Source organism: Culex pipiens, chromosome 2 (assembly GCF_016801865.2).
Source record: "Culex pipiens pallens isolate TS chromosome 2, TS_CPP_V2, whole genome shotgun sequence".
Classification (NCBI taxonomy): domain Eukaryota; kingdom Metazoa; phylum Arthropoda; class Insecta; order Diptera; family Culicidae; genus Culex; species Culex pipiens.
Window position 1 is genome coordinate 47,252,964 of NC_068938.1, and position 23,538 is coordinate 47,276,501.

The following is a 23,538-nucleotide window of genomic DNA, read 5'->3' on the forward strand; positions in this document are numbered from 1 at the left end:
GTTAAGTGGGCTTTTGAGCGCACTTTGGATTGTGATTGGATTTGGGGCAACAGGAAGGGGAGCAATGACACGGAAAATTAAATGTTTTCCCTACTTTTTCTATTAAGATAAATACATTCATTAGTAGCAAATAAAATAGCCTGATTTTTTTATACAAATTAGCCACCATTTTGCAGGGTGCTTCGAAATATTTCGTCGGAGGGTCTAAACCAACATTTCAATGGATTTTTTTTTTTTCAGAAAAGCTGATGAAAATCAATGAATTCATGTACATATCTAAAGAATTTCTGATGAATATGCCTGAGAGTCTCTTAATTACATATTTCACTAATATTTAACCTTCATAAAAAAGTTTCCAAACCAAATTTACCAGCTTTCTTTTAAAAGTACCCCAAGAAGAACCAAGACGACCGAACAAAAATCTTTTCTTTGTTCAATGTGTCATTACTATTCAGCAAACTAGAGGTGGGCAAAACCGCTCTTTTTTAGGAGCAGCTCATTTTTGTTCGCTCATTAAAAAGAGCCGCTCTTTTGAACAGCTCTTTCGCACTTTTTTAAGAGCGAGTCCACGAGCAAAGCATACCCATCTCGCATCGACCTCTCCAATCTGCCTGAAATTTTCAGAGGTTGTTTGTACATATAAAACTAGCATCTGGCCAAAATATGAGCACTCTAGGTTAACGGGAAGTGGGGCAAATCGGGACACAAAGTTTGAAGGTTCAAAAACGTCAAAAATCGTAAAAAAGCTGTAACTTGGGCAAAATTCAATTTAATTTCAAAATTCAAAATGCATCTGAAAGGGCTCAAAAAATGCAACAAAATGCAGGGTAGAGCATCCCGATTGGTTAAATCTAAAGAAAGTTATTGGCATTTTAGTGAAAAAATAGCATAATTTTCAAACTCAAATAAAAAAGTGTTCCATCCAGATATCAACTCGGTTCGACCTGCAGCTTGTAGGGGACATCTGGGACTACCATCTGAGGATGAGAACGCTTTGGGTAAGGCAGTTTAACGTATTAAATAGACACTTTTACTTTTAGTGAAGTTTTTGGTTGTACATTTTTGAAGGAAAAGATTTTGTAAAGAATCGTGTGATTTTAAAAGCTTTTTTTTTTTTTTTTTTGGCCGCCATCTTGAACTTTCCCGAATTCTTTGAAGTATTCAAGAGGTTACAACGATCCCAAATTAGTTAAATTTGACAAGTTGATTCCACTTAAAAATCCTTTTATGGTGGTTTTTCCATTCAGCCGCCATATTAGACGCCATCTTGAATATCTCGCTTCCCTTTGAGACTCAGGAAATCAACAGGCAAATTAAGATTCAGGAGGGTCAATTTAGTCTAGATCGAGAAATGAGCACCATTTTTTGAATTCGTGCCTTGACCAAAAAATTGGCGTGACGGGACAACGCAAACTTCCGTCAGTTGTAACTCTGGTTCCTTTTGACCAATTTTTGATGTCTAATAAGCATTTTAAAGGATTTTTTGAGTACGAAGAGAATCCAAAATATGATGCAAATCCGATTTCACGAACCATTGCAAACTTCCATATACCCCCTTTTTAAATGTCCTGTATAATTTTATACCTACAGAATCTGCTTTTGTCAATAAGAGGGCTTATAAAAGAGCCATTTTACTATAAAATTCCGTTTAGAATGATTAAATATCTGCATTCCATCTATTAATTTGAGCAATTATTTAAAAAAAAGTTGGGAAAATGAAAAATTTACTACGTTTATACATTTTACAACTTCTGCTCACTGATATGTTTAGAATAGGAACTTTGGTGTGGAAATATGTTTTTGTTGTGACTCAAATAGTTGAAAAACATGGAAAATTATCAGAACCATCAAAAATTCAACTTGAAAAAATGACTGCTTGGTAAACTAGTGCTAAAAATCGGTCAAGTAGGTTTTTGATAACATTTCACAAACTATGCAATTTGAAATGCTCAAATTTATATTTGGTAATACTTTAACACTGGAACGCCCAACGCATGTCCAACTTAAACGGACGCCCAAGCCTCCTAAAAAAGGTGGAACGGTAACTTCAACTCGCTGGTTCTCGGGCATTACTCAACCAATCGGGACGATTCTTGTTTCCAGTGATTTGTAAGAATGTCTAGATGATCCTAAAATTTTGCAGAACTTGATTTGAACAAATCTGTAATTTCTGCGACCAAAAACATCGTTCCACCTTTTTTAAAACAACTGCCTCCGCGGAATTTTTGGCGATTTTTTTTACACACGAAAAAAAAAGTTGGAACGATGATTTTGATCGCAGATTTGACCAAATTAAGTTCTGCAATGTTCTGAAATCATCTAGACATCCTAACAAATCACTGAAAAGAAGAACCATCTTGATTGTTTGAGATATGCCCGAGAGCCATTGAGTTGAAGTTACCGTTCCAACTTTTTTGGAGCCTTGGGCGTTGGAATGTTAATGTACAATCAGTTATACAATGAAAAGTTTTTATTAAATTTTGTTCAATAATTTACTTTTGGGATTAATTTTTATAAGCATTGAATTATTGGAAATTGTATTTTCAATTCTCAAAAACAAATTAAAAACTACATGTTTTCGAAAATTCAATAAATTATATTTAAAACAAAAAACATGTCATATTGAAACGGTTCTCAAAAGACCAGAGTTTTAAAAACAACAGCGGTTCTTTTTTGTGATCCACGGTTCGTTCGCTCATTTTCAGTGAACCGGGTCTGGCCCAATATAAACAGAAATATGTCCAATTTTGTAAAATTAAATGTGACTCTCTCCAAAACAAAAATAGTTTAATTCCCTTTCACATGGCGTTATAATGCATGCCTAGTCTTTTTGAATTGTTAGATTCGAATAGATCAGAAAGTTGCTGAGATAATTAGCATTAGAAAATGAGGGGCAACTTGACTGAGACTTTGAAAACTTTAATTTTCATGTATGTTTTCCTTTAATCCTCTGTATTAGAATTTTCTGTACTTTAAAAAATATTTTTAGAAAAAATGCAAAATTGATTTTTTTTAGATTAAATTCAATCTGATTTTCTGCATAGTACTTTTTGATTGCAAATTCAATTTTAAATTCAAAACTGTAGCCAATTAAAATTTGTGGGAAACATTTATTTCAAAAATAATGTCTCATTACTTACATTCCTGTTCCTTAAAATCGAGATCTTCAAACTGACCTGGCGGGCGCCGTTGGTGGCCAATCACTGTTACCTATTCGCAACTGATCTAGTTTTAGCACTCATGGTGTCTAACCTTTTCAGCGAATAGATAAATCGTCGTTGTCATGCTATATTGTCACACGTGCATTTTGGACTAAATTGAGTTGATAACGCAATTTTGCAGTTAACAATGTCTCACCTTTTAACCTATACAGAACCCAAAAATTCGATTTCAATCCTGAGATATTCAATAAAAAGCGAAAAAAAAACTAAGTAGAATATTGTCCTTCATATGAACAAAGTTTCAATCTTGTCGTGCTATCTTAACACATTTTGAAAATTGCTGTAGGTGAGCAATTCTCGCTGAAACCGTCCCACTAGATGCACATGTTCTCAAATCGTTACGGCAATGTTCTCATTCGATTCAGCGCACCAAAAAACCATTAAAACAACCTTCGAACCATTGAAAATGTCAGCCGTTAGCCACCTGTAAATAAAAACTTGTATTGAATTATGGATTTTTTCGAAAAAATGCCCTAATTTGGAGAAATGATATCTCCCAAAATACATTACCAAACATCAAAAAGTTATATATCGTTGGAAAGGTAATCGCGAGGGCTTTTTATCGCACTTTGAAAAACATTTCAAAAAATATTTTTTCAAGGGTAATTTTATGGGTTTTTGAGAAACTTACTCTTAATTTTGAATTTTGACCGTGTTCGCAACCACTTATCATTACGCAACCATTTTCATTCGAAAGATTGGAAGATTTTGCATAAAATCAACTTGAGAAAAGTAGTGTAATGAAATAGTTTTCGTATTGTTATTAACGGATGAAAGAAATTGGTTAAATTTCAGTTAAAAATAACCAAAGCTCAGACTTCACAAATGAGCCTAATTTACAGTCAAAACAAAGCAGGATTGTATTTGAGCCGAATGTACAGTCCTATGAGGCAAATCTGGACATATAGGATGAATAGGGACAGCTATTTCAACTATACTTTCACTCATCAGATCATATTTTTAAATTGTTTATGTAAAAACATACATAAACAAACAAGTTTCTAAATTTTATGCAATTAAGTACTCTGAAAACTAATGTCCTTACATAGACTGTAGTCTCGATTCGCCACATTTAACTGAAGTAATATTTTATGTACAGAATTTGTTTTGGGAAGATCTGCTTTATTTGTATAACCTCAATCGTGCACAAAAAAGTGCAAAGTTGAAATCAATATTTTTTTATCAAGTTAAAATTGTATGGGGCTGTTGATACCATAAAAACAACCAACAAACTCGATTTTCGTCCAAATTGGACTACGCCCTTTCATTTGACACCACCCCAAAGTTTCATTTTTCTGCAAACAATGTTAAAAACCTTCATTGACAAACTGCGATATCTCTGAAACCGCAAGCCGTACAATGTCGAGTCAGAACTCACTAGAAAGATTATTAGACGTGGAATTAACAAGTGTAGTCTGTTTTTCAATTAAAAGTTTTTTCAATGTATTTATGTTGGACAAATGAAAATTTTAAATTTGGTTTTTATATAGAGAGTAATTGAAAATTAAAGTTAAATAAATCCCAATTTTTTGACATAGAATAGAGAAGAGCGGGGCAACGGTACGCACCTAGTGACAATCATTCTGTCACCGATGACCATAAAATATTTTTGATTCGTTGTATATACCAAATGGTACCCTTATCACTTGCTTTCAAAACGTAGTACTAGAATTCACCTCAAATTGCTTTTATGTCGAGAACCAGGCAATTACTCTAAAAAATAAGTGCGTAGCTTTGCCCCGTTTGTGGGGTAAAGGGATTTTTAACTTTTTTTTTGTTTTAATTTTAGTTAATTTTTCATTCAGTTTTCCATTGGGGGAAGTTTTTAATCTCAAATTAAGGTAAATTTATCGTAAATTGACTTGTGTCAAATGAAAGGGCGTAGTCCAATTTGGACGAAAATCGAGTTTGTTGGTTGTTTTTATGGTATCAACAGCCCCATACAATTTTAACTTGATCAAAAAATATTGATTTCAACTTTGCACTTTTTTGTGCACGATTGAGGTTATACAAATAAAGCAGACCTTCCCAAAACAAATTCTGTACATAAAATATTACTTCAGTTATATGTGGCGAATCGAGACTACAGTCTAAGTAAGGACATTAGTTTTCAGAGTACTTAATGGCATAAAATTTAGAAACTTGTTTGTTTATGTATGTTTTTACATAAACAATTTAAAAATATGATCTGATGAGTGAAAGTATAGTTGAAATAGCTGTCCCTATTCATCCTATATGTCCAGATTTGCCTCATATGACTGTACATTCGGCTCAAATACAATCCTGCTTTGTTTTGACTGTAAATTAGGCTCATTTGTGAAGTCTGAGCTTTGGTTATTTTTAACTGAAATTTAACCAATTTCTTTCATCCGTTAATAACTATACGAAAACTATTTCATTACACTACTTTTCTCAAGTTGATTTTATGCAAAATCTTCCAATCTTTCGAATGAAAATGGTTGCGTAATGATAAGTGGTTGCGAACACGGTCAAAATTCAAAATTAAGAGTAAGTTTCTCAAAAACCCATAAAATTACCCTTGAAAAAATATTTTTTGAAATGTTTTTCAAAGTGCGATAAAAAGCCCTCGCGATTACCTTTCCAACGATATATAACTTTTTGATGTTTGGTAATGTATTTTGGGAGATATCATTTCTCCAAATTAGGGCATTTTTTCGAAAAAATCCATAGTTCAATACAAGTTTTTATTTACAGGTGGCTAACGGCTGACATTTTCAATGGTTCGAAGGTTGTTTTAATGGTTTTTTGGTGCGCTGAATCGAATGAGAACATTGCCGTAACGATTTGAGAACATGTGCATCTAGTGGGACGGTTTCAGCGAGAATTGCTCAGGTGCGATATCTGGCCAAAGAGAATTCAGGTCATAACGCGGTTGACACACTTACATGCCCGACTACCGTAATTTGTAATTAAAACTCGAGTCTCCGGCAACCAAATTCTGCCAAACTTCGTGACAATGCACAGAATGGCCAACAGGGTGACAAGAAAAAATGAAAAATTTGGAAAATCTCAATCTCACCCCCTGGTTTGATTCTTTAGGTAAAAATAAGAAATTGTGCCAATTTTGAGCCAACTCCGCGGTGTGTTTTTTAAGAACAAACTAATGATAAAAAATTCGGTAAGTATTATATTTGGCACCGTGAAAGAAGGGCTCTTTCCCGTCATTTTGCGGGGTATACCGACATATTTCGTCAGGGGGTCTAGAACAACTTTTTTTTTTGAAGAATATTTTTCGATTTTATGGAATATTTGTTCAAAAAAAAATCACAGAAATCGGTGCATGTTGGTATAACTCAAATTTCTTATGAATATGCCTTGGGGATTCTAACCAACTATATTTGACCAATATTTGACCTCCAATAAAAAAAATCAATCCAAACATACCAGATTTCTAGCTTTCTTCGTAATTACCACAAAATCCGAGCTGGAAACCCCGATACGACCGAAAGTTAATCCAATTTTCTGAAATAAATAGTGGCTTTCTCCAAAATTTCTTAATTTAATTACATTTCACATGATGGGTACTGTCTACTGAATTTTGTAATGAATGCTATAAAATTATTTTCATGAATTTCGTCAAAACTTGCTTTAATTTTTATGTTTCAATAAAATTCTACCGTCATAAAAAAATATCATAGTAGGCAGTGCCCATCATGTGAAATGTAATTAAATTAAGAAATTTTGGAGAAAGCCACTATTTATTTCAGAAAATTGGACATATTGCTTATATTGAACTAAAATTGATTCTTTTTTATGAAACTTGTTCAAAAAACTGTCCTCAACAATGTGATTGATTTTAAAATGTTTTAAAATGTAACAGTGTGATGTGGCAGAGGATTGAAAAAATATTTTTTGGAACCTATTGGGTGATAAACATCTTATTAAATAAATAATCTATGTTTTGCATTGTTTAATGCTCAAATTTGTATCCGGGCAATGTGTTGCTGCAATTGTATGACAAATTGTACAAAGAAAAGATTTACTTTCGGTCGTATTGGGGTTTCCAGCTTGGATTTTGTGGTAATTACAAAGAAAGCTAGAAATCTGGTAAGTTTGGTTCGATTTTTTTTATTGGAGGTCAAATATTGGTCAAATATAGTTGGTTAGAGTCCCAAGGCATATTCATAAGAAATTTGAGTGATACCAACATGAATGCACCGATTTTCTGTGATTTTTTTGAACAAATATCCCATAAAATCGAAAAATAATCTTCAAAACAAAAGTTGTTCTAGACCCCCCGACGAAATATGTCGGTATACCCCGCAAAATGTCGGGAAAAAACCTTTCTTTCACGGTGCCAAATATCAGACATACCAATTTTTTATCTTTGAGGTTTCGAAAAGATACACCGTGACTCGGTTAAAGTTTAAGGGCTGCTATTGTTGATGTTTGTATGGGAAATTTTGCAGAAATGTATGCGGAAAAGTACAAATTTAGAAATTCTACCAAAATGTAGAGTCCAATGAGTCGGATCATGAAACTTTTTTTTCACCAACTTTTATGATCTATAGAGACCCTTAAACCATAACTGATTTCACTCAAAATTTGCATTAAATCGAAAAAATAAAACGTTTTTTTGGAAATATTAATTTATTTCGGTCGCTGTCCAAAAATGCCTTAGCATTTTACTGAGGAATAAAACCCGCTCTTTCCCTTCGTATCATTTTTCCCATACAAAATTAAATTATTTATACTATGCTACGTCATTTCTGGATGGTCCCGCGAATGATTGGTTTCAATTCTGATAAATGATCATAATCTCCCGAGCAGACGGTAATAACTTTGGAATAACATTTTTTGATATTTGAAAAACATTTTATGTTATTTATAACAAGTTTTGTTATTCGCCGTTATGATTTTTTTTGTTAATGGACTGTTATTGTAATAACAGACTTATAACATGTTTAGTTATTCTTCGAACAAATCTCTGTTATTATTTTTTGTTATTTTAACAACTAATCCGATCATCCCAATAAAATTTGGAGTTATTCTTCCATAACAAAAAAATTTATTCCCATGTTGTGTAAGCTTTCAATCAATATCATACCAATAACAAATTTTGTTATGTTAACATAAACTGTTATTCAACTCTTATGCAAAATGAATTTTTCAAGAAGAATCCATAACATTTTTTGTTATTTTAAAAGAATATTTTAGAAGAATTTTGTTATTACCGTCTGCCCGGGCTACAAAAAATCTAGCTAGCAAAACCTTGCCTTTTCCCCCAATATCCCTCCCAAAACTGTCACTCCCGACAAGCTTTTCCATGTAATTTCCTGCTCTGCTCGCTGCATCATTCACTCTAGTTGACTCCATCACAACAAGGCGGGTTTGGTTTGGTTTGCTCGAGAAAGTACCCTTCTCCGGCGCTGGCGAATGGTTAATCCGTTTTGCTTTCCTCACCTTTGGAGCTGTCGTTTGCCTGGTTGGTCGTGGCCGTGACTAACCAAAAGCGAGACGTTTGGTGCGCCACCGTTGTGCATCCTACTTAAGGGGTGGTTGGGTTGTAATTATGACATTTTTGAAAATTTCTTTGTAAACAATTTGGTTTTGAATTTAATGTTTTAAGATTTTTGGTTTTTTTATGTATCGAAAATTTGACAAAATTATAGTCTTTAGGTCGAAATTGCATCCCAAACCCCTCGGTGACTAAACCTAACCAGCAAGAAAGCATCAGCAGCAGCAAAAAACGAGGAACGATATTCAAATTAAGCTCCGCGGTGGATGGAGGTAACGCGCGGCCCCGTGTTGAGACAAGACAAGACAAGTGCAAAAGAAATGCACGAGACTTGGGCAAAAACAACGAACCCCTGCAGCACGAATTTTCCAGCATTTTGAGCAGCAGCTGAACGCTCGGCAACTAAAACCCCAGATAACATCTCGAGCCTCGGTGCAATGAATTTGGCCGTGTGTTTTGAGACACAGTTAGTTAGGCGGAGAGATTAGTGCGTTAGTGTCCCGTGAAAAGCACACCCAGAGCAACAAAAAAAAACTCGAGCAGAGGCGGATAGCGGGAAAAACTCAGGTGGGCTTTCTGTTTGTGGAAAAAAAAACAAACTCGATGGCGAAGGCGACAGACAGGCTCCGCAGGAGGAAAAGTAAGAGAAAAGTGCATCCCAAAGGCAAGTGAAGCTTGAAAATGCGATCCGAGGCAGCTTCTTTGGAAGTGGCAGAAGCGATAAAATATAAACGCTTGAACCAGTTATTTATTCTAATTAAAAGTGGATTATCAACCCAGCTGTGCCTCGGCTTTGGCTCTCTGGCACGGGGTGCCTTTCACGAAACCCGGTTGGTTGCGAAGATGATATGGTTTCGATTGGCCGATTGGAATCTGGGAAACTTGTTCGGGATGATAGGAAAGCAGTTTTTGTTGTTGTTGTTTCTTGCATATCTTTTTTATCTGGAGCAATCAAACATTATGGAGTGAGTGCTTTTATTTGGTTTCCTTGTTATCTGCGATGAGTTGTTGTTTGAGGAATATGTTAAATTGGAGTCAATAACACATGAGCTATTTGTATTCATTGTGGGTTGCAGGTGGGTTGTTGTTTGAACAATATGAGTAACTGAAAATTGAAATTATGCTGCTGAGCAATTCTCTACCAAAACCGGAAATGGATTGTATTTGTATTTTTTGATTTGGCTCAAACTTTGTGGGGGCCTTCCCTATGACCAAATATGCTATTTTGTGTCATTGGTTCACCCATACAAGTCTCCATACAATTTTGGCTGCTGTCCATACAAAAATGTTATGCAAATATTCAATCAGCTGTAACTTTGTGTGAATTTTCTGATCAATTTGGTGTCTTCGGCAAAGTTGTAGGTATTTTTGAGGACTTCTGAGCAAAAAATAGGTACACAGATTTTGCAGATTTTTTTAACAACTTTTTTTTATAAAACTCAATTTCCCAAAATACGTATTTTTTTATTTTCGAGATTTTTTGATATGTTTTAGAGGACAAAAATCCACAACTTTTGAGCCATAGAGAAACATGGTCAAAAAATCTGCCACCAAGTTAGGAAATTTTGAAAAAATAGTGATTTTTGGAAAAAAATGGAAGTTTCATGCAAAAACAAGTTTGAAATTATTTATTAATGCAAAATTGAATTTGCAATCGAAATGTACTTAACAGATTTTTTGATAAGGGGCTTTTTTCAAGATAGGGGAGAGTGGGGAGACTTGATCCCCTTTTTTTGTATCGCACATAACTCTGTCAATTTCTCACAAAACTATGATCTTTTTGCATGAATTGAAAGCTTAAACATTCAACTATGTTTGGCTGATAAGGGTATTTCATCAGATAAACTCTTAGAATAATGCCAAGCGTTTTATAAAATATTTTAAACCGGCATTTTCAAAATGTTGGGGGTAATTTGATCCCCCTTTCAACATTTTGAAGAAATCTTAAGCAAAATGTTTCTTATTAATCCAAACTTTTGATTTTCTATAAAATACAGCAATTTCACATTAAACCTGTACGTTTGTGTTTAAAATGTAACAAGTTTAGCATGTGAAATATTTCAAAACTTAAAATTTTCTTTTTTAGACCAAAATTGAGCATGTTTACAAAAGCTGGTAATTTTTGTTTACAAAACTTTTGAAAAATGGTCCAAACTGCAGTTGGTTATGTACAACTATACTGAAGGAAACTATGTACAAAAACCCAGCCAAATTATTTAATCTTGAGGCTGATTCTAGTGACTGTAAAAATGCAGGGATCAAATCTCCCTAAACGCACTTTTTAAAACAATTGATTGTAAAAATAGTATGACGATAAATTTAACGTCAAATGCGTAAGGGTTTTAGAGTTGATATGTTTATCAAACAATTCATGTATAAAAAATATTTTTTTTTTAAATTTTTGAGTGTTTTCTATACTCATCAAAACAAAGAAAAAAGATCTCTTGGAAGTTTTTTGCAGCATTTCTTCGAAATATGTGTGTAACTCAATCTAAACATTTTTTATTTTTTTCTTTGTTTTCTATAATGAGTTTTAGTCAATTTCGCACAACTTTCTAGAACAAAGCTAATTGTTTTACCCACATGCTGACGAGATACAGGCTTGGGATCAAGTCTCCCGGGGATCAAGTCTCCCCACTCTCCCCTATAGCCACCGAAAGTTTGATTTTAGCGAAATATTTGCAGTTTTTCGATTTTTAAAACTAGTGTTCATGAGTGACCATCTCTAAAATTTTTTTTTTGAAAAGTTCAAAAAATTTGCTATAAAATTGTCATAGAGACATTGAAAATTGGACCTCGGGTTGCTAAGATAAAACCGCATTTCAAATGGGCGTAATATTCACTGTTTGGCCCTTTTAAAATGTTTGTCTTGATTTAAAAATTTCAAAATATTTTTTTCGAAAAGATTGGAAAATTTCACAATTGTTTCATGTATTAACATTGAAAATCGGACCATTAATTGCTGAGATATCGTCATTAGAAAATGGTTGGTTGTTTGGGTGAGATTTAGAAAACTTCAATTTTCGTGTTTCTTTTTCTTAAAGCGGCTCTATCTCAGCAACCAAGGTCCAATCTTCAATGTATCTTATATATTTTATAGCAAATTTTCTGAACCTATTAAAAAAATATTTTAAGAAATGGTCACTCATGGTCACTATTTTTAAAAATTGAAAATCTGCAAATATTTCGCTAAAATCAATCTTTCGGTGGCTATATCTTGAAAACGAAGTCCTTTATTAAAAAAATCTGTAAAGTACTTTTTGATTGTAAATTCAATTTTGCATTAAAAAATAATGTCAAACTTGTTTTTGCATAAAACTTCGATTTTTTCCAAAAATCACTATTTTTTTCAAAAATTCATAACTTGGCGGCAGATTTTTTGACCATGTTTCTCTATGGCTCAAAAGTTGTGGATTTTAATCCCCTAAAACATATAAAAAAATCTTCTGAATCAAAAATACGTATTTTGGAAAATTGAGTTTTAGTGATTAAAAAATCTGCTATTTTTTCCGAGTAAATATTTTTTTTTTCAAAAGTCCTCAACAATATCTATAACTTTGCCGAAGACACCAAATGATCAGAAAATTCAGTCAAAAGTTACAGCTGTTTGAATATTTACATACCATTTTTGTATGAACAGTAGCCAAAATTGTATGGAGTCTTGCATGGGTGAACCAATGACACAAAATAGCATATTTGGGTATAGGGAAGGCCCCCACAAAGTTTGAGTCTTATAAAAAAAATACAAAAAATAAAAATGGTCGAAATTTGCCGATTTCGTAGAGAGTTGCTCTGCATTTCTTTTTCAACTCATATGAAAAACTTCATTCTCATGACAATACAACACACTGCACATGCCAACATTTAATTGAAATTACGAAGGAATTAAGTCACCTAATATAATTATGGAACATTAATTTAAAGAGTTATTTAGAAATGGAAGTTAACCCAAAAAAAACAAAGATGTTTCAAATACACGCTTAGTAGGGTAGAGTAGTCATCAATGAGACACGGGGAACAATGATAAAATGGCTCTCACAAATCGTAGTTTCAACCAATCAGGCTCATATTTTGGGGAAAGGTGTGTCTACTGGATACACGTCTGCCATAATAGTGGCTTTGGTTATGGACGCTCCCTTGCAAAGTTATTCATAAATGTTTGATTTCGGGGTGTAAAAGTAAATTATGATTGAAAATTACATTTTCGCTCATAGGCTGCCAATAAAACAAAAACTAATATTTCTCCAAATTTCTTTCGTCATTTCATAGGGCATGAGTTGGGCTACAATGGCCTTTCATTAGATTTAACCAAAATTAAGAATATACCCAGAATCCAGGGCTGTCTCATTGTTCCCCACTCTTTTCAGCCCATGGGTAACAATGAGACACTTTGATTTTTCTTCATTAAACTTTTCAAAATCTAGGGAAATCCTTCAAAACATGAATTGGAAGTGATTTTTGGCATATTTATTGAGTTTTGACTTCATTTAGCCAAAAATATAAAGTTATTTGGTATAAATAAATGCATTTTACTAAATTTAAATACTTTTTAGTATAACTTTTGTTACTTGAAGTTTCAAGTTGGCAAAATTGCTTTAAAATATTCAATGCAAGTCACTTGCAATGGAACAATACCAAAACATGATGTTTTACTAGAAAAGTATTGATTTTTGTAGAGTGTCTCATTGTTCCCCAGCTGTCTCATTGTTCCTGCCAAGTGGATAGCTCTGACTGTAGAGGTCGGATCGATCTCATATTTTGGTCAATGTTAGAACACATTAAAAGAAAGAAATTGCAACAAAAAGCTCATTAAAACATGCTGATGAAAAAAATACAAAAATCGTTGAATGTTAAAAACCAAAAGTGTCTCATTGATGACTACCCTACCCTATTTATTAATTTGAAGGACCTGAAATCTTAAGTGACAACGCATTTATTTTACTTTGTCAAATGAATTAAATAACAATAATTTCAAATATATTGAGCACTTAAAGCAAAATTGTTTCAAGTCAAATTCCAATTTTGTAATAAAAAAACATTAATCTAAACACTGGCCAATCCAAGCAAAAAGTGAAAACTCCGTTGGAAGATGAGCTTTGCTTCAATTTTGCTTTACTTTCGTTGCCTGCCTTCGAGTTCAAAAATCTCCGTGCATAATTTTGCGGGGCCTCAAAGCTCCGTGAGAGGGGTCGTTGGGTCATTCCGGCGTAATGGAGATAATGATTGCAGATTGCGCGGAAAGATTGGAGCTTGGTAAAAATATATGTTTGATTTTGAGTTGGTGAACTTTGAAATTGTTTTTGAACAGATTTAGGTGCTATTTCTATGAAATTTAATTTTGGAAAAGCTGCTAACTGTGAATTAATGACTTCATTTTTAAAAAAGCAAACAACAGGCAAGAACCCTGAGGCTAATTGGCGCTATTCCACTTATAAATAGCCATAATTGAGTTCAACCCAGCTCTCTTTCCGTGATTTAGTATCATTGTAAACTTTACCGGTGTGTGTTTCTCTAGCACAACACCATAACGGAACAACAACCGGCAAAAGGCATTTCGCATTTTCTGTGTGTGCAATAAAATGAATTGACGTTGGAACAAGTTTTCCATCCACCACGGCCAAGGTTCGCCCAGCATCCCTGATCTGTTAGGCAGAGAAAAATGTATAAAACTTGCAAAAAAAAAAAACAACACCACTTGTGCCGGTTCAATCTCGACCAGAGGGGTTTGTTTTCCTGTTCCACAAAAATAAAAACAACAAAAGGGGCAGCGAATGAAAAAAAAAGAAATAAATAACACCATCTCTTTGGAAGAAATGGGGGGCGCTCTGGAAATCAGCAATAAAATCGCTTCAATCAGAAAACGTTTTCAACAGAGGAAAAATAAAAGGCACTCTTTTTTAGCATTAATGCAAACCAAACAAAACAACTTCAAAGAAAGTGAGTAAGACAAAAACACAACTGGGCAAACAAAACGAAAGCTCCCAGCTCAATGATGCTAAAATAATGCAAAATTGGAATCGGATATAATATAAGCCGGAAAGTTCGTGTTTACACAATCCCCTCCTTTTTTTCTTGAATGCTAAAGTATTTCTGTCCGTCTGTCTGACCGTCCGTCAATCAACCTTAATTCTGAGATCATTTCTTCTGTGCAAGGCAAAAAATAAGAAAATTAAACGTTTATCGTTTTACAGCTGAAGAAGCAAAAAATAAAGCTGAGCAATTTCCAGCCACCAGCTTTAGCAGAAGATTACACCGTTTCCTGAACATTTTTTTTGTTGGTTATTATTTGCAAATTGCAGTTCAACCTTTTCAGCTGAGATGAGAGTTTAGCACTAATTTTCACCAAACAGCTCAACTGCTGATGGTTCAGCTCTCCAGCTGGCTTCCAATTGTGGCTCAGAATTTGTAATTTTACACCCAATTGTGTGCTAGGCTGGATTTTGAAAAAAAGGCGCGACTTTCAGGGAGAAAGTGCTATTTGAGAGCAACGCAAATAGCTAGGAATTGATGAAAAATTCAGCATTTTTGATTGCATGTTGTTTGCGGAAAATTTTCTCGATCCATTCCTTATACCCAAAGAAGCAATTTTCCATTATTGGAGCCTGTGCCTCCAACCCATCGGCTGGCCGGCAGAGAAATTATGGGAAAGTATAGTTTGTAGCGCTTATCTCAGTAGCTAGTGTGTTTGTTCTGTAGCCATTTCAGGATGGCACAAAACCTGGCGGTAAAATTTTGAAGTAGCCAAAAATTACCCGAATATGAAAATATTACATTTTTATACAAACAAATTCAGTTCAAATGTTAGTTGATATTTTGTTTGTATAATATGTTGATTTAATTTAATTTTACCACACTGACCAAAAAGAATTTCGACCTGGTGTTTGAAGAATTGAAGCGTAGCAACTTCAACTTCTACACATTCAACCCCGAGAAGCCCCCTGTTAAGGTCGTCTTGCAGGGTTATCAAGACCGTCCGATCTCCGACCTGAAGGGTCACCTTTCGGACGCCGGAATAAAACCGCGGGAGATTAAAGTGCTCTCGCGAAAGACAACAGTCACGGGTGTGCACACACTGTACCTGTTGTACTTCGACCGCGGCACCGTCAAGCTCCAAGATCTGCGGCGGACTAAGACGTTGGACGGTTTTTGGGTAAACTGGCGGTTTTACACCAAAAACCCGACGGACGTAGCGCAATGCCACCGTTGCCAGAAATTCGGCCACGGCTCGCGGAACTGCAACCTCCGGCCCCGCTGCGTGAAGTGCGGTGAGTCACACCTCTCGGAGGCGTGCGCACTGCCACGTAAAGCGGACTTGGGGGACAAGGCAGAACAAACTAAGCTACGCGTAAAGTGTGCAAACTGTGACGGTAACCATACCGGCAATTACCGCGGATGCGTCGCGCGCAAGGTCTACCTCGAGGAGCAGGAAAAGAGGAAGAAGAAAGCGTCCCACCCTCCTCAGCGAAGTACGAGCGCAGCCGTTCCTGCAGCTGGACAGCGTACGGTTCCAGCGGAAAACTCAGCGTTCCCTCCTGGTTGGGGGCGTTCGTTCGCCAGCGTGGTCGCTGCCGGTAGCGGCAGTACGGCCCAGCAAGAAGTCACCGGGGAAGATCTCTTCACCCTGCCGGAGTTCTTTGCTCTCGCGGGGGAGATGATGACGCGGTTTCGGAGCTGCCGGAACAAGGCAGAACAATTCCTGGCCCTTGGGGAACTGATGATCAAACACATCTACAAAGGATAAATTACCTGTGATCTAGATATAAGCTTTCTCTTCCTCTATCCCCTTTCCTTTGCAATTTCTGTAAGTTTTTTTTTATAGTTTTTTCTTACTCTTGCTATTGCCTTAGTTAAAGAAATAATTGTTCCTAAATGGATTATGATGCAACACACAGCTGTAAGGAACTCCAAAACTCTGTTATGCACTTCAAAATAACTCATTGTATCTTGATTATTCACCAATAAAACCGAATTGAAAAAAAAATTAATTTTACATACATTGCCAAAAGAACAGAACAATGTTTACAAAAGTGAACCTCTCTAGTTCTCCAAATTAAGTTGGAGAAAAAACATGTGCCCAAAATTTCGTTACGTCAGATTTTTTTAAATTTTTATATTATCTTATAAATGAATGTATTGTTCTTTGTATCAACTATATGGTATTTTTAACAAAATCAAATAATAGTTCAAAATATATATATCGGAATATTTTCATTTGCAATATTCAATGATGAACTTAACTTTTTCACAATACAGCAGAGCAATTCGATTTCATCAAACTTTACACCCCTTAGTTATAATATTTTTTATATGTTGTTGATGTGTACAAATAAGGTTAACTGAGTAATTCTCTATGTTTTAACAAAATTTGTCTTTGCTTTAATTTTTTTTTATTTTCAATTTTTATGTTTTAGTGTACCAAAAAAGGAATCTTCAGCTCTAGGTTCAGGACGATGCATAATCTGTAATGAAGGCAAGAATTTTCAAATATTGGTGATTTTTATAAACAAGTCGCAAGTTTTTTCAAACAAAATTTCAAAACTATTTTTTAAAATCAAAATTAGATTTGCAATTGAAAACAACTTGACGCGTTTTTTTTTATAAAGTGCAACGTCTTCATGTTAAAAGCATTTTAAGGTGAACATTTTCAAAAAATGACCAGTCAAACTATTTGAAGGGAGAGCGCCCATATAAAAAAAATATCGTAGAGTTGAGAATAATCTGAGCAATTCTCTGAGTCATTCGATTTTTTTTTTTTGATTTTTTAATCCAGCTGAAACTTTATTGGTGCGTTTGATATGCCCAAAGAAGCCATTTTGCATCATTAGTTTGTCGATATACTTTTCCATACATATTTCCCAGACAGACGGTGATAACAACATTCATGCCATTTCAATAACAAAAACTGTTAAAATAACAGAAAGTGTTATGGAATATTCTTGCAAAATCCATTCTTGCAAATGAGTTTAATAACAGTTTATGTAATCATAACAAAATTTGTTATTGGTCTGGTATTGATTGAAAGCCAAAACAACTTTGGAATACAGTCAAACCTCGCATAAGAGCGCCTCGCATATGCAACTTTGCATATACGAGTCATTCCACCTGATTCGGTTTTGTCGCAAGAGTTGCATATGCGAGGTACAGGGCTTATGGGATTTTGGCTATATGGGAGACATGGCCTATATTTTTATAAAAAAATCATCTTAACTATACGAATTTATAGTGTTTTGGAATCGTTATGAAGCCAGCTATAATGCTACACCAAATATACAAGGTTTACGATGTTCTAGGTCATCCGAAACTTCCTCAAGTTAAGGCCTATGTGTTCACCGCCGTACAAGTATTAGGTAGGCGATTGTGACTGTGGTTTTTGACCTCAGATCATATCCGAATAGCCTCAGGGAGGTTCAGGGACTAGTCTACCGATGTGTGGTGATGTTCTGGGTCTTCTGTTGAGTCCAGGGAGTTACGGCCGATGAGTCTACCACCGTAGCAAGATAGAGGTCGGAGGTTTTTGATCTCAGATCATATCCAGATAGCCTCAGGGAGGTTCAGGGACTAGTCTACCGATATGTGGTGATGTTCTGGGTCTCCTATAGAGTCCCGAGAGTTACGGCCGATGAGTCTACCGCCATAACAAGATAGAGGTCGGAGGTTTTTGACCTCAGATCATATCCAGATAGCCTCAGGGAGATACAAGGACTAGTCTACCGATGTGTGGTGATGTTCTGGGTCTTCTGTTGAGTCCCGGGAGTTACGGCCGATGAGTCTACCACCGTAGCAAGATAGAGGTCGGAGGTTTTTGATCTCAGATCATATCCAGATAGCCTCAGGGAGGTTCAGGGACTAGTCTACCGATATGTGGTGATGTTCTGGGTCTCCTATAGAGTCCTGAGAGTTACGGCCGATGAGTCTACCGCCATAACAAGATAGAGGTCGGAGGTTTTTGACCTCAGATCATATCCAGATAGCCTCAGGGAGGTACAAGGTCTAGTCTACCGATGTGTGGTGATGTTCTGGGTCTCCTGTAGAGTCCCGGGAGTTACGTCTGATGGGTCTACTGCCGTAACAAGATAGAGGTCAGTGGTTTTTGACCGCAGATCATATCTGGATTGACTCATGGAGGTTCAGGGACTAGTCTACCGATGTGTGGTGATGTTCTGGGTCTTCTGTAGAGTCCCGGGAGTTACAACCGATGGGTTTACCACCGTAACAAGATAGAGGTCAATGGTATGACCAAATAAACTATTTTGTGTGATTGGTTCATCCATACAAGTCTCCATACAATTTTGGTTGCTGTCCATACAAAAAAAAAAAATTCAATTTCCCAAAATACGTATTTTTTGATTTTCGAGACTTTTTGATATGTTTTAGGGGAAAAAAATCCGCAACTTTTGAGCCATAGAAAAACATGGTCAAAAAATCTGCCGCTGAGTTATGAATTTTTGAAAAAATAGTGATTCATGCAAAAACAAGTTTTACACCTCGGGTTGCACCGCATTAAGAAAAAGAAACACGAAAATTGATGTTTTCTTAATCTCACCAAAACAACCCACCATTTTCTAATGACCATATCTCAGCAACTAATGGTCCGATTATCAATGTTAATACATGAACAATTCGTGAAATTTTCCAATCTTTACAAAAAAAAAATATTTTTTTAAATCAAGACTAGCATTTTAAATGGGCGTAATATTCAACGTTTGGCCCTTTTAAAATGAAGATCTTCATTTAAAAAAAATTCAAAATATTTTTTTCGAAAAGATCGGAAAATTTCACGAATGTTTCATGTATTAACATTGATAACACTACTCGACAAAACAAAACTTGTGTCAAGGGATTGACGATATCTCATCCGTTCCTGAGAGAAAAGGCATCCCCGAATCCGATGCAATCGACAGAATTTGATTTTATGTCCACGCGGACTGACGAGAAGCTGGTAAATTTTTTAACATAAAAAAATCGAACAATTTAAAAAAAACTTGCGTCTCCTCCCAACTATATGAGCCATCTACAAAAATATGGAGGCGCCTGGTGCATAGCCATTTCCTTTAAGCACAACGGAAACAACCAATACAAATGTATAAAAAAGTTGTCAAGTTCGGGGGGTCCACAGCTAGCATTTTTTGTACGATTATAAAAATAAATATTAAAAGTTTAAAATTAAAATATTTGAAAAACATTTTTTTTAAATATATTTGTTTACTAAAATTTTATAGTTCTCAAAGGTCTATGGGTACTTCGGGATGTCCATGGTAATCCAAGGACTCCCTAGAGTTAAGATCTATGAGTCTACCGCCGTAACAAGCAAGAGGTCGTCGGATTTTGACCCCGGATTATGTGCGTATAGCATCAGTGGATATGGTAGACTACTATATGAATGTAATGGGATGTACATGGTCTTCTAAGGACTCCCTGGAGTTAAGATCTACGAGTCTACCGCCGTAACAAGCAAGAGGTCGTCGGATTTTGACCCCGGATCATGTGAGTATAGCATCAGTGGATATGGTAGACTACTATATGAATGTAATGGGATGTACATGGTCATCCAAGGACTCCCTGGAGTTAAGATCTATGAGTCTACCGCCGTAACAAGCAAGAGGTCGTCAGATTTTGACCCCGGATCATGTGCGTATAGCATCAGTGGATATGGTAGACTACTATATGAATGTAATGGGATGTCCATGGTCATCCAAGGACTCCCTGGAGTTAAGATCTACGAGTCTACCGCCGTAACAAGCAAGAGGTCGTCGGATTTTGACCCCGGATTATGTGCGTATAGCATCAGTGGATATGGTAGACTACTATATGAATGTAATGGGATGTACATGGTCTTCTAAGGACTCCCTGGAGTTAAGATCTACGAGTCTACCGCCGTAACAAGCAAGAGGTCGTCGGATTTTGACCCCGGATTATGTGCGTATAGCATCAGTGGATATGGTAGACTACTATATGAATGTAATGGGATGTACATGGTCATCCAAGGACTCCCTGGAGTTAAGATCTACGAGTCTACCGCCGTAACAAGCAAGAGGTCGTCGGATTTTGACCCCGGATCATGTGAGTATAGCATCAGTGGATATGGTAGACTACTATATGAATGTAATGGGATGTACATGGTCTTCTAAGGACTCCCTGGAGTTAAGATCTACGAGTCCACCGCCGTAACAAGCAAGAGGTCGTCGGATTTTGAGCCCGGATTATGTGCGTATAGCATCAGTGGATATGGTAGACTACTATATGAATGTAATGGGATGTACATGGTCATCCAAGGACTCCCTGGAGTTAAGATCTATGAGTCTACCGCCGTAACAAGCAAGAGGTCGTCAGATTTTGACCCCGGATCATGTGCGTATAGCATCAGTGGATATGGTAGACTACTATATGAATGTAATGGGATGTCCATGGTCATCCAAGGACTCCCTGGAGTTAAGATCTACGAGTCTACCGCCGTAACAAGCAAGAGGTCGTCGGATTTTGACCCCGGATTATGTGCGTATAGCATCAGTGGATATGGTAGACTACTATATGAATGTAATGGGATGTACATGGTCATCCAAGGACTCCCTGGAGTTAAGATCTACGAGTCTACCGCCGTAACAAGCAAGAGGTCGTCGGATTTTGACCACGGATTATGTGCGTATAGCATCAGTGGATATGGTAGACTACTATATGAATGTAATGGGATGTACATGGTCTTCTAAGGACTCCCTGGAGTTAAGATCTACGAGTCTACCGCCGTAACAAGCAAGAGGTCGTCGGATTTTGACCCCGGATTATGTGCGTATAGCATCAGTGGATATGGTAGACTACTATATGAATGTAATGGGATGTCCATGGTCATCTAAGCACTCCATGGAGTTAAGATCTACGAGTCTACCGCCGTAACAAGCAAGAGGTCGTCGGATTTTGACCCCGGATTATGTGCGTATAGCATCAGTGGATATGGTAGACTACTATATGAATGTAATGGGATGTACATGGTCATCCAAGGACTCCCTGGAGTTAAGATCTACGAGTCTACCGCCGTATAATCGGACCACTAGTTGCTGAGACATCGTCATTAGAAATAGGTGAGTTATTTTGGTGAGATTCAAAAAACTTCAATTTTCGTGTTTCTTTTTCTTAAAGCGGCTCTATCTCAGCAACCCGAGGTCCAATCTTCAATGTCTCTTAGACAATTTTATACAAAATTTTCTGAACTTTTCAAAAAATTATGTTTAGATACGGTCACTCATGGTCACTTTTTTTTAAATTGAAAAAACTGCAAATATTTCGCTAAAATCAAACTTTCAGTGGCTATATCTTTAAAACGGAGCCCTTTTTTAAAAAAATTTGTAAAGTACTTTTCGATTACAAATTCAATTTTGCATTAAAAAATAATGTAAAACTTGTTTTTACGTATTTTGAGAAATTCAGATTTAGTGAAAAAAAAGTTGATTAAAAAATCTGCAATTTTTTTTTCCGTGTACCTTTTTTTTTCTCAAAAGTCCTCAACAATACATACAACTTTACCGAAGACACCAAATTGATCAGAAAATTCACTCAAAAGTTACAGCTGTTTGAATATTTACATACCATTTTTGTATGGACAGCAGCCAAAATTGTATGGAGACCTGTATGGGTGAACCAATGACGCAAAATAGCTTATTTGGTCATAGAGAAGGCCCCCACAAAGTTTGAGTCAAATAAAAAAATACAAAAAATAAAAATGGTCGAAATCGGCCGATTTCGTAGAGAGTTGCTCAACTATATTATAATGTAAAACCTAGTTGAAAGGAAATCCATTTGGGTGGGGAGAAAATTTAATCAAATTGACTTAAAATATATGTAACTTAAAATTATGAGTAAGTTTTCCTTCAAGAGTGTATCAAAAAATGGCACATTCCATTGATCAGCAGAGCACCGTCAATTTGTCTTGTTTTCATTGGCTTCAATTACTCCGGTTTAAAAACTGTACTTGAGCTGCGCTGTACGATGAAAACAAAACCAGGCGGGATTGAGTTGTTTACTGCACAAATGAGTGAAAAATAATAAAAACATAATAATAAAATGCCAGCAAAAAAAAACCGGCTGGTCTCATTTGTGCTGCATACGTGATCGCTCGGAAGATGGGGCATAAATAATTAATATTAATTTTATCTATCGATGGCATCAATCTGATTTGGCTGGCTTGGGTTGAATGGCTGGACGGTCGAATGAGCTCCGAATTTCAATTAATTAGAGCAATCACAGTGGTATGAGGATGATTATTGAATACAAGGGTGATTATGGCATAAACGCAGTGCTGTTAACTGAATGTGTTTTGAAGGAAATTTAATTGCCAAATTGGCAAAATGAGCACAATTTGATTGATAATGATATCGAGCTTAAAATTTATTCAACCTACTGAAGCTTGTAGCAAAAAGTATCAACAATTTTTAAACCGGAACTTCGAGCTCCTCCCCCTACTATCAACAACAACAACCTGTCATTTTTTCCTCTCCCTCACTCCAAAAGACAACGGAATTTCCACCATCTTTACATCACTAATAACGCCACCTTTAAGTTTGCTTTGTTTTCTCCGAAAACAAATTAAGCGCCATCACCGCACCATCTCCGGGGCCAATCTTTTAATTTGCCTGGTGGCTTGGCTAGCTTGGTCCTTTGGTCAACCAAATAATGGCACGTGACGCCCGGCAGTCGCGTCATTTTGCTACCGAACTGCGCGCCAAGGCAAAGCCCCGAAGTAGAAAGTGCTTCTTTCCACGGCACTCGTCTTGCCCTGACTTAATCTCAATTCACTGAGCCAACCTAGCCAAACTGTGAAAGAAAAAAAGAGAGAAGAAGAAAAAATGC

General features: G+C 36.0%; 1 protein-coding gene across 1 annotated transcript in view; it reads left to right on the forward strand.

Moving 5' to 3' along the window:
* The window catches only part of LOC120422511 (testisin), a 51,373-nt gene that overhangs the window by 678 nt on the left and 27,157 nt on the right, over positions 1–23,538 (forward strand). The window lies entirely within an intron of this gene.